Below are 6,723 nucleotides of genomic sequence, written 5' to 3'. Positions count from 1 at the left end.
GCCCGGATGATGATTGACATAGATGATGGACTAATGAAGGTGAGAGTGCAAGACGAAGAGGTGGCCTTTAATCTTTTTGAAGCTATGAAGCATCCAAATGACAAGCATGATTCTTTTCGAATTGATGCAATCGAAGAGGAAGTAGTGGAGGTCGCAAACCAAGTTCATATTTCTAATTCTCTAGAAAGATCTCTTATCAGAGCCTACAATGTGTTGACCGAAAATGAGGAAAAAGAGATTGAAGAAATGTTGCATGATTTAGAATCTTGTGGTGAGCTTACTTATCAAGAAGAAACAAAGGAGGACTTGGGTGCAACGAAGAAAACGGAAGAACCAAAATTAGAGGACAAAATGCTTCCTTCACACTTAAAGTATGTGTTCCTTGGTGATGAATGTACTAAACCGGTGATTATAAGCAGCACCTTGTCCACACAAGAGGAATATAGATTGATTCAAGTGCTGAAAAAGAATGAAGGTGCAATAGGGTGGGTGTTATCCGACTTGAAGGGTATTAGTCCAGCCTATTGTATGCATAAGATCATGATGAAGGAGAATTTTAAACCCGTTGCACAACCTCAAAGGTGTCTAAATCCATCGATGAAAGAGGTAGTTCGGAAAGAAGTTGTCAAACTCTTGGAAGCCGGAATGATTTATCCTATATCCGATAGTGCATGGGTGAGTCCGGTACAAGTAGTTCCCAAGAAAGGTGGCATGACGGTTATCAAAAATGATAAAAATGAGTTGATTCCGACAAGAACGGTAACCGGGTGGAGGATGTGTATTGACTATCGAAGGTTGAACCAAGCTAAGTAGTGGAGGATGTCTTCCCACTACCTTTCATGGACCAAATGTTGGAGAGGTTAGCCGGAAAAAATTTCTACTGTTTCTTGGATGGTTATTCAGGGTACAATCAAATTTCGGTCAATCTGGCGGATCATGAGAAGACAGCTTTTACATGTCCTTTTGGCATCTTTGCTTACCGAAGAATGCCTTTTGGGTTATGTAATGCACCGACAACATTTCAACGGTGTATGCAAGCTATATTCTCGGACTTAATAGAAGAATACATTGAGGTGTTCATGGATGATTTCTCCGTTTACGGATCATCTTTTGATTTGTGCTTAAAACATCTTGATGTGGTTTTGGAGAGATGCGTGGAGACCAACTTAGTGCTCAATTGGGAAAAATGCAACTTCATGGTCACCGAAGGTGTTGTACTCGGTCACAAGATCTCCTCCGAAGGATTAGAGGCTGACAAAGCCAAGGTGGAAGTAATTGAGAAATTACCACCCCCAACAAATATAAAAGGAATAAGGAGCTTTCTCGGACATGCCGACTTCTACCGGAGATTCATCAAAGATTTTTCAAAGATAGCAAAGCCATTGAGCAATTTGCTCAACAAAGGTACGCATTTTATTTTCGATGAGTCATGTCTCAAAGCTTTCCTTGATTTAAAAGAAAAGTTAGTCACCGCACCCATAATCGTGGCACCAAATTGGAAACTTGATTTTGAACTTATGTGTGACGCAAGCGATTATGCGGTTGGTGCGGTGTTGGGTCAAAGAAGAGATAAAGTTTTTCATGATATCCACTATGCTAGTAAAGTGTTAAATGAATCACAAGTCAATTATGCGACAACTGAAAAAGAGTTACTAGCCATAGTGTACGCATTGGAAAAGTTTAGAGCTTATTTGATTGGATCAAAAGTTGTAGTCTACACTGACCACTCGGCGATAAAATATTTGCTAACCAAACCGGATTCCAAACAAAGACTAATTCGCTGGATTCTCTTACTACAAGAGTTTGATTTGGAAATCCGGGATAAAAAAGGTTCCAAAAATTTGGTTGCGGATCATTTGTCTCGTTTGGTCAATGTAGACATTACAAACAAAGAAGAGGAGGTGAGAGAAGAATTTCCAGATGAAAAACTGTATGCGATTCAAGTGAGGCCTTGGTTTGCTGATTTTGCTAACTACAAAGCAACCAGTTTAACACCGGAAGACCTCACTTGCAATCAAAGAAGGAAATTCTTGGCGGATGCAAAATATTATGTTTGGGATGATCCTTATCTATTTAAAGTGGGTGCAGACAATATTTTGAGAAGGTGTGTAACAATTGAGGAGTCAAGAGGCATCCTTTGGCATTGTCACAACTCTCCGTATGGAGGTCACTATAGCGGTTTGAGAACAGCCACTAAAGTGCTCCAATCGGGTTTTTATTGGCCATCTTTATTTAAAGATGCGCATGAACATACGAAGAGTTGTGATACATGCCAACGGAGTGGAGGAATAGGAAAATGGGACGAAATGCCTCTAACCAACATGCTAGAAGTAGAAGTTTTTTATTGTTGGGGTATTGATTTCGTTGGCCCATTCCCCTCTTCTTTCTCAAATGAGTACATACTAGTGGTCGTTGACTATGTCTCGAAGTGGGTAGAAGCAATTGCCTCACCTAAGGCCGATGCCAAAACAGTGATTAAATTTTTAAAGAAAAACATATTTTCACGTTTTGGTGTGCCTAGGGTGTTGATAAGTGATGGAGGCTCACACTTTTGCAATACACCTCTAGAAAAAGTTTTGCAACATTATGGTATAAAGCACAAGGTGACCACTCCCTACCATCCACAAGCGAATGGTCAAACAGAGGTTTCGAACCGGGAAGTCAAGTGGATTCTTAAGAAAACAATCTCGAATTCAAGAAAAGATTGGTCTTTAAAACTGGATGAAGCTTTGTGGGCGTATTGTACCGCCTACAAAGCACCTATTATGCTAACTCCGTTTCAAATGGTGTATGGGAAGACTTGTCATCTTCCAGTGGAAATGGAGCATAGGGCATTATGGGCTCTTAAATTCTTGAATTTCGACTCCACTCTTGCTGGAGAAAGAAGAAAAGGACATTTCCATGAATTGGAGGAATTAAGGAATAATGGTTACCATTCGAATAAGCTGTATAAGGAAAAGGTAAAGGCATACCATGATGGAAAGGTCCGTCATAAGGAGTTTCATGTTGGACAAATGGTATTGCTTTTCAACTCAAGGTTGAAGTTATTCCCTGGTAAGTTGAAGTCAAAGTGGTCAGGACCGTTCGTTGTCAAAGAGGTGCGCAATTATGGAGCCATTGTGATCGAGGATCCAAAGTCACAAGAGAGCTGGACTGTAAATGGTCAAAGACTTAAAGTCTACCATAGTGGCGATGTAAATCGTGATGTGTGTGTCGTGTCTCTATCTGGACCGCGGTAATCAGTGGACCGTCGAGCTCTAAACGACGTTAAACAAAGCGCTTGTTGGGAGGCAACCCAACGTTGTAAGTCTGCATTTTATTTTTTCTGCTGTGTTGATTTTCTGCTGTGTTAAATTTTGTGAAATTGGGTTCTGTTTTTTACCGTTCGCCCCGCGAACTGAATGCAAAGCTTCAGTTCGCGCCGCGAACAAGGTTTACCCCGCGAACAGTGCGTGGCAGAACCACTTAAGTTCTGTTAGGTTATAATTTCCTTTTCATTTCAACTCATTTTCAAAACACCAAGTTTGCCTCGCTTTCACTTCCACTCCCAAAAACTTCCCAAAACTGAAAATTTTCCTTTCCCAAATCCCTAATCTTCATTTGCTAACAAGAACCAAGTGCTTCAGTAAGGTATGTTATGCTTTTCAATTCCTCTTCTCCATTTCCTTTTGGGTTCACATTTAGGTTTGGTTAGGGATTGGAAAAATTTGAAGATTGACACTTGAAATCACTATGCATGTCTGATTTAGATTAGGAATAGGATAGAGTTGGAGACCTTGACTGTTAGAAGTAGCATACCTCACATTTTTTGGAACCCTATGAAGCTCCTGGAGATTTCCTGGTTCGCAGGGTTCCTGCCGCGAACGGGCCTTCGCGCCGCGAACTGGGAAATTCCAGGGCCATGTTTTTATGTTGATTGATTGCTAACTCTCTTCATGTTGTGTTGTGTGGTTGTTCTGATGTTTAATGCAGATGTAAAAGAGAACCAAAACCACGACTCCCGCTCATCCTTGTACTTTAAGAAGGTTTACAAGTGACGAACACGAGGAACGATTCGAAAACCTTATCAAGAGAACCATCCAGCCGGAAAGGTTCATCCGTCTATTACCGGGTGGGACTTACCGGAACGTGGTTGCAAATTTTGAGAGACGAAGGTGGATGAAACTGTGTGAACCAGAAGCGGCAATCAACTATGATATTGTTTGGGAGTTCTATGAAAACGCCATGCATCAAGAAGAGGGGGTAGCTGTCAACTACCAATCAAGGGTAAGAGGCAGGATCATTTCTTTTGGGAGAGATGTCATTAATTCATATCTTGGTAATCCTCTAACCCTGGGAGAAAATGAGCGGTGCGAGTATCGTACCCAGGAATTGGCTAATAGGTGGGATCTTCATGCGGTGAATGCTACCCTGTGCCTGAGAGGAAAATCATTTGATCTAAATGAGCAAGGACTCCCAAAATCTTGGAAAAGAGAAAATGTCAATCTGGAAGCTAGGGCTTTTCTTGTGCTGCTGTTGAGCAATATTCAGCCAAGGAGCCACACCACCACAATCCCTCTGGATGTAGGATGTTTGCTGTACTACATTATGATTGGAAAATCTGTGGATGTAGCATCTATCATAGCGGGAGAATTAAGGAAGATGGTTTTAAGTGGAACCAAATTTGGTGGTAAAGCAGGTGTGCTTGCGTACCCGGGGCTGATCATGGGACTTTGCCAACGGGCAAATGTTCACATTCCGGATGAAGTGCATTTCTCTATCACCAGTGTGATTAACAATGCCTATCTGAATAGGTTCTGCCAAAGCCAAATGGATAGAACCGAAGGAGCTGGAACCTCGTCATCCAGACCCCGACCCCGACCCCACACTACTCCAGTTTTTTACCAGATGGCGTTTGCCAATTATTGTTGCGAGAACTTTGAGGCCTCTAGGAGGTCTCAATCATTTATCTTCGATGCTATGCAACAACAATTCCAGGACACGTTCCTTGCACCCGAAGCCCGCACATTTCCTTCTCGGGCAGAATATGTGGCTTATGCTAATTGGCCTGAGGGCAGGCCAGATTTTATGGGGGGTGCAGGAGGTGGTGCAAACCCTAATGATGAGATGGAGGACGTCCTTGGTGATGTAGGTGGTGGCCAAGAGGAGGAGGATTGAGAAGTTGGTGAATTTGAGGAGTTGTTGTCATTTTGAGTTTTCTTTGTATTATTTTTATTTTGGAAAATTTTTTATGTACTTTTGGGTGGCTCTAGTTCACCAAAACTTTGTTTTTTGTTAGTTGTTTTGATAATTGCATGAATACTATTTGAGAGTTAAGTGTGTTACAATCAAATTGGTTTACCAACATTTTTTTTGTTTAATTGTTCTTACTCTTAAGTCAAGCTTAAAGCAACCGAGAAATGTTCGCAAAGAAAGAAGCATAGGACACTTCGAGTGGTGATGATAAGAATTAGTGTCGGTATTTCAAGGTACACTTTATCGCTTTCTAGACTTAACATGAGTAGTTGATGGTGTGTGCAAATTTCATATCATAAACTCAATGAAATGTATGTCACCTTTGAATCAAAAGAAGACTTAACCAATTGTGAGGAAGCTTTCCATTGTACACTAAAAAGCGGGAAACCAAGCATTATTTCAACTCATTCTTATCATGCTAAATCATGCATCAATCTATTTTGTGTGAAAATTTTGAAAATGATAGAGGCATTGTTTGTGAGAAAAACCACTTGACCAAAAAGTTTGAATCAACTAACCTTGTGAGGAGTAATCCTTAGTTAAACCCCTTTGAGCTTATTTTAGGATTCATTTTATTGATCATTGAAAAATCAATTGAAAATTGTGGAATAAATGAATCCTAATTTCTTTCGTGTCAATTGAAACCTCAAATCGAGTTGTTTGCAAATTTTGCTTTTTGCTTATTTCTAAGTAGGGAGCATTATTGAATAAATTTGGTTTTGGAATCTAAGTTGGGGAGAGTAAAGTGAAAAGTTGATTAGAAACTTGGAAAAGTGAGTTTTTATAAAAGGGTGAAAATTTGAAAAGAAACAAGAAAAAGAAATCACCCTTGAAACCATAGATTAAAGAAAAAAGTAAAGAAAGAAAGAAATCAAAGAAAATGCTCATGGTTGTGTGGATGTAAAAAGAAAAAGAAAAAAAAAAGAAAAATAGGGATCAAAGAAAGGGAAATTGTGTAGAAGTTGAATGCGTGGGAATGCTCCCTTAGGATAGGCAACTTTGTTGAATTATCTTAATCATATCCTTTCTTGTAACCTAAGCCACATTACAACCTTTGAAAGACCTCTTGATTCTCATTTTTCACATGATTTGGTATTTGTTGTGATAACCGTATGATTTGAATTGTTGTTGATTTAATTGTTTGGATGAGTGAAAGTAACCCTTCATGTTATTCATCATTATTATGATGTGTGTGTAAGTTTGATTCAATTTTGACATATATGGCTTTGAATTCCTTGGAATGATTTTTGCACTCAACCATTCTCCTTATTCATGTTTTGTCTAGAATTGAGATAGGTGGATTGAGAAATTGCTAAACACTTTTGAACCATTTGAATGTCCTTGGTAAATCCTTGTTCCAATCTTTTGTGTCTTTGCTTTGGTTGTGAGGGTGGAAACTTTTGTTTAGAGACAAACAAAATGCTAAGTTGGGGAGAGTTGTTAGGGACCAATTAGTACTACTTTTTATATCATTTTATTGGTCCCTTT

Source organism: Lathyrus oleraceus, chromosome 1 (genome assembly GCF_024323335.1).
Source record: "Lathyrus oleraceus cultivar Zhongwan6 chromosome 1, CAAS_Psat_ZW6_1.0, whole genome shotgun sequence".
In the NCBI taxonomy this organism is placed as follows: domain Eukaryota; kingdom Viridiplantae; phylum Streptophyta; class Magnoliopsida; order Fabales; family Fabaceae; genus Lathyrus; species Lathyrus oleraceus.
The sequence above is the reverse complement of the archived record's forward strand: the minus strand, read 5'-3'. Positions refer to the sequence as shown.